An 11,883-nucleotide genomic window follows, 5' to 3' on the forward strand; every position below is an offset into this window, starting at 1 on the left:
TGAGTTCGAGACCAGCCTGGTCTACAAGAGCTAGTTCCAGGACAGGCTCCAAAACCACAGAGAAACCCTGTCTCAAAAAAACCAAAAAATAATAATAATAATAAAATAAGATAAAATAAAAACAAACAAACTAGAACAGGAACAAACAAATAAACTACTAGGAGAAAAAGGAAAAAAGAAAGAGCATAAGAAACATATATAGATGCAAAGACATACATGTTCACACACACACACAAAAATCCTATAAAAACACAGCATGAGGAACCATAATATATACACAAAAGATCTGTAAGGGAAGGAAAAAAGAGTAATAAGTAACCCAGGCTCCTGCTGAGCCCAGCAGTGGTTTGTGTGCCCAGTGAGACTCCACTGGAGAAAACTTATTTTTCCTTTATGAACAGTTGTCAACTGGAGATGGCATCTAAGTTAGAGATGGGGTCTTGCGTCCATTTTCCCCTCAGAGCTGGGACCCCATCTGGCCGAGACTCATGCAAGCCCTGTGCATGTTGCCAGTCTCTGATCATATGTGTGTCGTCCTGCTATGCCTAGAAGGCCTTGTTGGCCAGGCATGGTGGCACATGCCTTTAATCCCAGCACTTGGGAGGCAGAGGCAGGTAGATCTCTGTGAGTTCAAGGCCAGCATGGTCTACAGAGAAACCCTGTCTTAAAGAAACAAAATAAAACAAAACAGAAAAGATAGAAGGCCTTGTTTCCTTGGTGTTCCATGTGCCCTCTGGCTCTTACAATCTTTCTGCCTCCTCTTTTACAAGATTTCATAGGTTCCTCTGAGCCCTGTGGGGAAGGATTTGATGGAGACACCCTAGTTAGGACTGAGTGACCATGGTCTCTCACTCTTTGCACATTGTCTGGCTGTGGGTCTCTGTTTTTGATCCCATCTACTGGCTATCCTGAAACTAACTCTGTAGGCCAGGCTAGCCTTGAACTCCACACCAGATTTATGCTGTTCTTGGGAGAGATAACCCAAAGTTTTCTGCACAGTGGGAAAATACTCTCCTGAACTACATCCTAATCCCCAGCCTGGAACGATCTGTAGAGGTAGCCAAGGATGACTTTAAACCTCTGATCCTCCTGACTCCACCTCTCAAATACTGGGATTATGGAAATAGCTATCTACTGGGGGCAGAAGCAGAGGCTTGGAAGTCTCCCAAAAGCTGAGTCCTCCAGGGGGACATGCAGTGTAGGGTGTTGTCTGCTGAGGACTGACTGACACTGAGTCCTCCAGTGGGGCCGCAGTGTAGGGTGTTGTCTGCTGAGGACTGACTGACACTGAGTCCTCCAGTGGGACCGCAGTGTAGGGTGTTGTCTGCTGAGGACTGACTGACAGAGTCCTCCAGTGGGGCCGCAGTGTAGGGTGTTGTCTGCTGAGGACTGACAGAGTCCTCCAGTGGGGCCGCAGTGTAGGGTGTTGTCTGCTGAGGACTGTCTGACACTGAGTCCTCCAGTGGGGCCGCAATGTAGGGTGTTGTCTGCTGAGGACTGACAGAGTCCTCCAGTGGGGCCGCAGTGTAGGGTGTTGTCTGCTGAGGACTGACAGAGTCCTCCAGTGGGGCCGCAGTGTAGGGTGTTGTCTGCTGAGGAATGTCTAACACTGAGTCCTCCAGTGGGGCCGCAGTGTAGGGTGTTGTCGGCTGAGGACTGACTGTTGGAAGTAGGCTTTCATATACAGAGAACTTCCTACCACTGCTGTGTTTAAAGTAATGCTGTTTATTAAAATGTAGACATTTAAAACGAGCTAGTTTTTCTTAAACATCCAAGTGCATCTTGCAAGGCTAATATTTTCTACTTTTAAATCTACTAATATTTATAAAAATAAGAACAATTGCTTCACTCTTCTTTGATTAATATTTAATTAACTCATAAGTTCCGCAGATTAGCTTCTTCTTTAAAAAATGAATGCCAATTATAAACATAGGTAATTAAATTCCCTAATAGATTTTTTTTTAAACTACATTTCACTGAGCCGAAATATAGTAGTTGGGGCCAGGTGGTGGTGGCGCATGCCCTTAATCCCAGCACTCGGGAGGCAGAGGCAGGTGGATCTCTGTGATCCTGGCCTACAAAGAGCTAGTTCTAGGACAGACTCCAAAACTTCAGTGAAACCCTGTCTCAAACAAACAAAAGGAATATAGTAGTTGGAGGCTGGTGTAGTGGCACACTTTATTCCCAACACAAAGGAAGCAGAGTTTGAGGGCAGCCTGGTCCACAGAGCTAGTTCCAGGACAGTCAGGACTACATGCATTGTGTGACAGTACACACACCTACTCACTCCAGGTAGGGGGCCCACGACAAACTAAAGCACAGACACCACCAAGATCCAACTTTGTGAACCAGTGAGTTTTATTGGTTAATTCAGGAGTATGGGTAAGGGGTCACTTATGGAAGCAGAAATGACTGCAAAGTCAGTTGTATCACCAAAGCTGACCCCAACCAGCATGGGAGACAGCTCACAAAAGCTAGGAACTTGGAGCACACTGCACAGCCTGCAGGCAGCTCAGCAGGTTGGAGAGTGTCCCTTCCAAGTGACTCAGTTGGTCTAAACCTCTTCTATGCAGCTTGACTGGTTTCTGCTTCTTCCAGGCAGATGGTCTGGCCGCAATGTAAGCCCCTCTGAAGGAACTGTGGCCAGCCTAGGACTAGCAAACATGGCTCTGGCAGGCCTTGCCCTTCTCCCCCATTACATTCCTAAAGCTAGCCACTAAGGTCTAGTCCCTTATTTGGCCACTTCCTCCTCCTCAGGCTGACTACCAAGGTCCAACTATCAAAGTATTAAAGTCCAGCAATCAAAAGCCCCCTTTGGCTCATCTAATTAACATGTCCAATCAAAATTAAACACAGAATCCCACCAATCCCTGAGTTTACCCCAAGATCAGATCACAAAATCCCACCAATTCCAGGCCACTCTGGAAAGCTCCCCACCTCATCCCGCCCCATACAAGAAATCCTACATAAAGCCTGCCTCCTGCTCAGTTCTTTGTTCTTTCTCTCCCAACAGAGGCAGCCACTTTCTTGTGTCTTTCCCAGTAAATCTTGTGAAAAGTTTGCTGTTCAATGTCACTTTGTGGTATTCCTTGGTTCCCGGTTGCCAGGATACCTTGCCCTTCAGATCTGTACATTTACACTCAGAGAATTCTTTACAGCTTGGCTCTGCTCCTCTGAGAGGGACCCTTGGCTTTTATTGCTTCTCTGGCAGCGAGGAGGTTCGTGAATCTGTCACTTTCAGGGACTTCCTAAAGCTATTTTGAGTTCTTTACCTTCCTCTTAAGGAGTTTCCCTGCAGGACAGAATGTTTCAATATTGGAGGATATTTACTTATGTAACAGCTAGAAAGACCCAGGAAGAAGGAGGAAGAGGAGGAGGAGGAGGAGGAGGAGGAGGAGGAGGGAAGGGAGGGAAAGAGAAAAGAGAAAGAGGGAGAGGAGGAGAGGAAGGAAGGAAGGAGGGGGGAGAGAAGGAAGGAAGAAAATGATAGATAATTAGAAACTGGACATAGTGGTATACCCCTATAATGCAAAGTCAGGACAATCGAGAAATCAGTTCCGGCTGGTTGGTGATGACAGAGTCAGGTGGATCTCTGTGAGTTAGAGATCAGTCTGGTCTACAGCAAGAATTCCAGGACTACATAGAGAAAACTTATGTCAAAAAAAAAAAAAAGGAAAAGGAAAAAGTAATCAATTCCAATGCCAGGTGTGATGGACACATCTTTAATCCCACCACTTGGGAGGCAGAGGCAGGAAGATTTCTGTGAGTTTTAGGCCAGCCTGATCTATATTGGGAGTTCTAGGACAACCAGAGCCACATAAAGACACCCCGTCTCAAAAAAAGAAAAAAAAGAAAAAAAAAGGTAAATGAAGATAATAAGCCAGTTGCAACAGCCGGGAGCTGGGTCACTCAGTAACATTCTTACTGTGCAAACAAAGGATTTAAATTCAATCCCCAGCATCCAGGAGGCTAGGCAGGAGGCCAATGAGGGGGCCCAGTGGGTAAAGGTACTCACTGCCAAACTTGATCACTAGGACTCATGATGGAACGAGAAAACTGACTCCTGCAAGCTGTCTTCCGACCTCCGTGTGTGCTGTGGTACATGTTCACATGCAAATAAATAAGACAAATTTTTTTTAAAAAAAAAAACGGATATAGCAATGTCTAAAACAAACACAAGCCACTCCTCAGCCAGATCCAGCCGTGGTGAGGCTTGCCAATAATCTCAGCAATTGGGAGGTGGAGGAAGAAAGATGAGGGATTCAAGGTCATCCTCCACCGCACAGGCACAGGTCACAGGGAGTACAAAGCCAGCCTGGGCTGAGTAGTGAGATCCTGTCTCAAACAAAACACAAAAGCTAGGGAGATGGCTCTGTGGATAAGAATGCTTGTTTTGTAAGCATAAGGACATGAATTCAAATCCCCAAAGATGTAAATGGACCTCAAAGGCTCACTGGTCAGCCAGCTTAGCTGAAATGGTGAGCTTCTCATTCAGTGAAAGAGCCTTTCCCAAGGCAATAAAGCAGGGTCAGTGAGTGACTGAGCTGGTGGAGGGGCTTTCCAAGCCTGCAGACCTGACTGCAGCCTCCTGGTCCCATATAAAGGGAGGAGAACCAGCTCCCCTCCCACAAGTTGTCCTCTGACCTCCACTGTGGCACTTGAACCTCCTCAAACATACACACTAAATAAGCAAATAAATGTGATGATAACAGATTCAAAAGTATTAACACATACAACACACACGCACACCAAAACAAAGCAAACCCCATGCCATTGATGTTTCCTGAGGCTTTCAGGTGTTACCCACCCATCTTTCTGCTTCTTATTGTCCCACCAAGCAGATGAATGGCAGCCCCTGCCTCTCCTAGTTCCTAATGTCTGTTCTGGGTGATAACAATTTGCATTCAGCCATTATCCAGGTTGCAATACTCTCTTCCTATTTTACTTTATTACCTACTCACCACATCGCATTTTCCTGGTTCACTGGCAGGACTGTATCATTATAGAGAGAGGTGTGCAAGCAAGAGCAGATGACAGCTTGCGTGTCTCCACAGCGCGGATGTCCCTGTTATCCTATTCCCCACGAAGATCATGTCAGGTGCCTGCGAAAGTCCTGTACCGTGTGGAGAGAGCTAGCAGATTAAAATGCTCTTAAGACACCCTGACTTCTCCTGACCGCGAGAGGTTGTCACTGCCCTCCTTTGCCTCCCAAGGCCATGGTGAAGGTAGATGTTAATGAGACAGCTGGTTTCAAGTGAAGAAAAATCTTTTTTTAAAGTAATTTTTACTTAGTTTTCTATGTTGACACAGGTTCTCAGTATGTTGTCTCAGTTGACCTGGAAATTTCTGGGTAGACAAGTCTGGCCTTGAAATAATTGATTTGGTTTTTGAATTTTACAGAGGTGTTAAAGGTTATATAAAAAAAAATGGTGCTGGAGTTGGGTGGTAGTGGCACAGGCCTTTAACCCCAGAACTCAGGAGGCAGAGGCAGGAAGATCTCTGTGAGTGTGAGACCTGCCTGGTCTACAGAGCGAGTTCCAGGACAGCTAGGACTGTTATACAGAGAAACCCTGTCTCGAAAAAACAAAAAAAAATATAATAATTGGGGCTGGAGAGACGGTTCAGCTGTTAAAAGCACTTTTTCTTGCGGAGGACCTAGGTTCAATTCCCAGCACCCATATGGCAGTAGCTCACATTCATAACTGACCATATTTACAGTTTCAGTACCCTCTTCCGGTCTTTGTGGGCACTGAACACATGTAGTGTACAGACATACATGTGAGTAGGAACACTTACACACATAAAAAGAAAAAAATAAATTTAAAAAATTGTATAATTTTATGTTTTTCTCTTGAGAAATAAAATGGAAAGGTATTGAGCTATTTGTTCATTTAGTTATTGTGTTATGTGTGTGGTACATGTGTACATGTGTCTACCTGCTCCAATGCGTGTAGGCATATATGTGTATGTGGGGCATGTGTACATGTGTCTACCTGCTCCAATGCGTGTAGGCATATGTGTGTGGGGGGCATGTGTACATGTGTCTACCTGCTCCAATGCGTGTAGGCATATGTGTGTGTGGTGCATGTGCACATGTGTCTACCTGCTCCAATGTGTGTAGGCATATGTGTGTGATACATGTGTACATGTGTCTACCTGCTCCAATGCGTGTAGGCATATATGTGTGATACATGTGCACATGTGTCTACCTGCTCCAATGCGTGTACGCATATGTGTGTGTGGTGCATGTGTACATGTGTCTACCTGCTCCAATGCGTGTAGGCATATGTGTGTGTGATACATGTGCACATGTGTCTACCTGCTCCAATGCGTGTAGGCATATGTGTGTGTGGTGCATGTGTACATGTGTCTACCTGCTCCAATGCGTGTAGGCATATGTGTGTGTGGTGCATGTGTACATGTGTCTACCTGCTCCAATGCGTATGGGCATGTGTGGGGGGGGGCATGTGCACATGTACACTTACATGTGGAGACTTGAGGGTAACATAGATGTCTTTCCTGACTCTTCCCCTGGTATGCTTATTTTATCTTTGTTTATTGTTTCTGTGTGTGTATGTGTATGCATGTGAGTGCAGGTCCCCAAGGAGATCAGAGACATCAAAATTCCTGGAGCTGAATTACAGGGGTTTGGTCCCTGTGACCTGGGAGCTGGGAACTGAATTCAGGTCCTCTGCAAGAGCAGTTTTTGATCCTAACTGCTGTGGCATCTTTCCAGCTCATATTTATTTTATTTTTAGATATAAGTGTATGTGTATTGTGAAGGGATAAATTTCAGGTTCTTGTGAAGCCAGAGGCATCAGACCCCTTGAAGCTGGAGTTCAAAGCACAGGGCCTGGGAACCAAACTCACATCCTCTGCAAGAACAGAATGTAATTCTAGCTACAGAACCATCTCTGGAGCCCCTACCGACCTGTGTGTTTCTGCTGCACTGGGGGGTAAGATGCACATCACTGCATCAGGCTTTTTCTGTGAGTTTCAAGAACTGAAGATGGAGCTCCGGGCATCAGGATTGTACAGCAAGTAGCTGACTCTGGATGCTTACTTTGTTTTGCTTTAAAGATTTATTTATTTTAATTTCATTAAATTAAATTTGTACTTTGCCTGTGTGCATATTTGTGTACTCTTTGAGTGTCTGCCGCCCACAGAGACCAGAGGAGAGCGCTCCCTCCCTCGGAACTGGAGTTACAGACAGTCATAAACTACTATACGGAAGAGTGGGAACAGGACCTAGGTTCCCTGTGAGAGCAGCAAGCACTCTTAACCACTAGGCCAGTCCTCCAGACCCTGGTTTGCATATTTTCATATAAAGAATTGAATTCTCCTTTAGCAAATGAGATTGTAAGGTAACAAAGTGCGCTACACGGGTTTGCCTGCTGATAAGATAAAAATTCAAAAGGTCAAAGGCACTGGGCAGGGTGCTGCACCTGTAATCCTGGCACCAGAGAGGTGGTGACAGGCGGATCCGAAGCTAAGTGTGAGTTTGAGGCAAGCCAGAGATGCATACCACGATCCTACATCAAGAACAGGTAAGTAAGCACCATAGGATGGTTCAGCAGGCAAAAGCACAAATGCCTGACAACTCGAATTCAGTTCCCCAAACCCAGGAATTTCTGATCTCCATATGTGTGCTCTATCATACACACATCATATATCATATACACAAAATAATAATATAAACTGCCAGAGACAGGTGTGGCAGCTCACATCTGTAATTCCAGTATTTAGGAGGCAGAGGCAGAAGCAGAAAGATCAGAAATTGGAGGTCAGCCTCAGCTATGAGAGATCCTGTCTCAAAGATTTCTATAAGGCCTGGTGTGATGATACCTTTAATCTTTGCATTTGGGAGACCAAGGTAGGTGGATCTCTGAGTTTAAGCCCACCCAACCTAGTCTATATGGCAAGTTTCAGGCCAGCCAAGGCCACTTAGTGATACCTTGTTTTAAAAAATAAATTTTAAAAAAACTTTTAAAAAGATGGAAAGACAGGTTTGAAGAGATGGCTCAGTGATTAGGAGCACTCACACTCTTACAGAGGACCTGGATTTGGTTTCCAGCACACGCATAGTGGCTCACAACCTCCTGCAACTCCCATTCAAGGAGACCTGATGCTCTCTTTTGGCATTCATGGGCACCAGGCATTCACATGGTGCATAGACACACATGTGGGCAAACACTCATGCACATAGCCCAGTGTCAGGAGCTGTTATCCCAGAAACTGAGGCTCCTTCCTCATGATGTGACTCCCTAACCCTTGAGGCGGGTTCTCGGCTCCTGTTTGCCATGGCCAAGGTGGTTGGCCTCACTTCAAGTCTTCCAAAGGTCAGACAGAAGCCTCCACCCATCACCTACCCTGCTGCCCACCTAGCTCAAGACATGGCCTGGGAACACAGGCTGGGGCGCACCTTGCAAAGGATCCTACAGAATTAGCCCCTCTCACTCTGGCTGCCACATCAGGGAGTCAATACACTTTTCTCCACTGCAGTCAGAGGTGGAGGTGCCTGACCCCTCTAGCTGATGGGCCTTGCTCATAGACTGGGTGTGAGGTGTGAATGAGGAGATTCAAGGAAGCTGGGCATGGTAGTTCAAGCCTGTGATCCCAGCACTTGGGAAGCTGAGGCAGAGGGATTCAAAGTCTGGGGCTACACAACTAGAGGTCTCTGGGGAAAAAAATCAACCATGTATTCAGTTTCCAGACAAGACTACTAGAGGGCAGTGACATCACCATTGCGGAACTACCAGGCTGGAGGACATTGGGGTGCATTCTAGACACGAAGGGAAGAAGTCAGCTAAGTCTGGAAATTGTGAGTAGCTCTGAGCTGACGCTGGAATTCTAGGAGTCATTTGAGATGATATTTATAGGCAGGAGGCTGGTGGAAACGCCCAGCCCCCTGCTGCCCTCAGCTGTCTAATGACTGATTAGATAATTGCCATTGTTCTGGTTCTCCAAGCTTCTGGCGTAGGGCCTGACGCTCCATGTAAGTTCATGAGAACTGAAGAGAGCTCACCCCTCCTTTTTCTCTCCCCAAACTCATTGGAACTCAGGAGTCAGGACCACTGAGGTTAGTAGGCCTCAAAGAAACCCTCAGGCTGGCGAGATGGCTCAGTGGCTAAGAGCACTCACTGACTGTTCTTCTAGGGAACCTGGGTTCAATTCCCAGCACCCACATGGCAGCTCACAACTGTCTGTAATTCCAGTTCCAAGGGACCCAACACCCATGGCAAAACACCAATGCACATTAAAAAAAAGAAAGAACCTTCAACAGAACCTTGTCCTCAGTGGAAGAAGGAACCCAGAGTTATCTCAAATCCTCATTCCAGCATCAGAAGATCCCCCAGAATCCTGAGCAACAAGAACTGCTCACTCCACACTGCACGGCCACTAAAAGGCACTGTACAGGTTGGGAGTTTGCTCTGCAGGAACAGTGGTCTCAAGCCCACACAGCCTTTGCTCTCCTCCTTTCACCCTGAGCAGCAATATCCTGGAGCACAGACCTGAGTCACACAGGGACACTCAGGGGATGCTCAGGGCCAGATGCTTCTGTAGTGACACTGCTGTGTTCTAGGGACCTGAGAAGAGAGAAGGGGACATTGGTTTCCCTGGGACAATGCTCAGCTCCTGTGAGAAGTGTGGGAAAGTCAAGGTAGGGAACCCGATGAGAGCTCACATTTCCGAGTATTCAGCATGACTTCACGGTGACACTAAAGCTTAAGTCAGAGTGCCCCACAATCTCCATCTAAAGACCCGCAGCTTGTTTTTCTAACTGTGTATGTGCACATGTGTGTTCTCATGTGTGCACATATGTGGTGGTCAGAAGTCATTGTAAGGTGTCTTCTGCTTCTGTTGTTCTTCATCTTTCTTTCTTTTAAGCTTGAGTGTGCATGTCTCCTGTATGTCTGTCTGTGCACCATCTGTTTGTCTGGTATCCTCAGGGGCCTGAATAGGTCACTCCACCTCCTTGTACTGAGTTCTCTCTCAGCTGTAAGCTACCATGCTGGTTTTGGGAACTGAACAAGATCTTCTACAGGACAAGCAAGGGCTCTTAACTGCCAACCATTTATTTCTTCAGCCCCTCCACTTTTATTTACTTATTTTTTCCGAGGATTTGAGACAAGGTCTCACTGTGTAGCTCTGGCTGTCCTGGATCACACTGTGTAGACCAGGCTGACCTCAAACTCTCAGAGATCTACCTGCCTCTGCCTACTGAGTGATGGGATTAAAGACACACACACACACACACACACACACACACGGCACATTTTTTTTTTTTGGAGGGGGGTTCAAGACAGGGTTCCTCTGTAACTTTGGTGCCTGTCCTGGAATTTGTTCTGTTCTGGCTTCGAACTCACAGAGATCCGCCTATCTCTGCCTGTCTCTGCCTCTCAAGTGCTGGGATTAAAAGCGTGTGCCACCACCGCCTGGCTACTTTTATTTTTTTGAGACAGGGTCTCACACTGAACCTGGAGCTTACCCACTAAAGCTGTTAATCTATCTCAGATTACCCAGCACTGGGATTAGATGTGGGCCTCCATACAGTATGGTGGTTTGAATGAAAATGACCCCCCCCCCCCCCAGACACACATATACTTGAATACTTGGATTCAAGGATTAGGAGTGGTGCCCTTGTTGAAGGATGTCACGGTGACCTGCTTTGAAGTTTCAAATGCCCACACCATCCCCAGTTGGATTTCTCTTTCTGCCTGTGCTCTTGGCTATGGTGTCTCTTCACAATCATAGTAAAGCAACTACAAAACACAGTATATTTTTAAGTTTCTATTTTTAATTGTGTGTGTGTTCAAATGTGCATGCACAGTGGGTATGGGCAGGTGACCATGGAGGTCAGAGGTGTGGAATCCCATGGAGCTGGAGTTACAGATGGGTGCAAACTGCTCTGTGGTGCTGAACTAGGGCCCTTTAGCTGTCCTGGAACTCATTCTGTAGACCAGGATGGCCTCGAACTCACACTCTCCTCCGGTAATCTTTTTTTTTTTTAAGATTTTATTTATTTATTATGTATAGAAAGTCTGCCTCCATGTATGCCTGCAGGCCAGAGGGTGCCAGATCTCATTACAGATGGTAGTGAGCCACCATGTGGTTGCTGGGAATTGAACTCAGGTCCTCTGGAAGAACAGTCAGTGCTCTTAACCGCTGAGCCATCTCTCCAGCCCTCCTCCGGTAATCTTAAGCGAGGCAAGAGAAGTAGGTATAACCAACCGAACAGATCAGGGGTAACCAGAAGGAGAGGGTATGCAATGGCGCCCCAAGCACAGAGAGGGCAACAGAGCGCGAGCCCATCATCCAAGCTCTCTCCAGACCGGTCGCTCCTCAGCCTCCATTGTTCCATGAGCCACACGCTGAGCCTACAACCAAAGTAGCATTTCTAGTGGCAGGATCTCGGTGACCGAAGCTTGCACCTGAGTAGAGATGTGCGACTCCACTGATGATACGCGGCCGGACAGCCGAGTCACCATGGGAAAAGCACTGGCCCGTCACCTCCCCGCGGCGTTTTGGGCGTTTTTTGGGGGGGGTCTAACAGCCGGGATGTGAGGAAACCTGGCCGGCTAAGACGGCCACCAGCCGCCTGGTGACCGGCAGTCGCAGACTAACGGAGAACGACCCAATAGGCTGCAGTCAAAGCCTGGGCGACTACCGCTCAGACTCCCACGAACCGCCACCCGAGAGCCCTTTACAGGCAGCGGCCTAAGCCAATCAGGGTCAAGTATGGCCCATTTCCACCCTACACACACCCAATTGAATTTTTTTTTTTCTAAAGGCGGTTCCGTAAAGGAGTCCTTCAACCCAATGAGAGTCGTGGAAATTTCCAGAAAGAACAGGACCAATGGGCGCGGCCAGGTCAGCCGCAAT

General features: G+C 46.9%; 1 protein-coding gene across 1 annotated transcript in view; it reads left to right on the forward strand.

Moving 5' to 3' along the window:
• The window catches only part of Flrt1 (fibronectin leucine rich transmembrane protein 1), a 120,170-nt gene extending 108,337 nt beyond the window's left edge, over nucleotides 1-11,833 (forward strand). Inside the window, exon 4 of the transcript XR_005975311.1 lies at nucleotides 11,792-11,833. The gene's annotated coding sequence lies outside the window, so the exon portion shown is untranslated. The remainder of the gene's footprint in view (nucleotides 1-11,791) is intronic.
• The last annotated feature ends 50 nt before the right edge of the window (nucleotides 11,834-11,883 follow it).

The sequence above is a fragment of the Microtus oregoni genome, unplaced genomic scaffold (genome assembly GCF_018167655.1).
Source record: "Microtus oregoni isolate MIOR12 unplaced genomic scaffold, Mior012 000012F_ref0000307, whole genome shotgun sequence".
Taxonomy (NCBI): Eukaryota; Metazoa; Chordata; class Mammalia; order Rodentia; family Cricetidae; genus Microtus; species Microtus oregoni.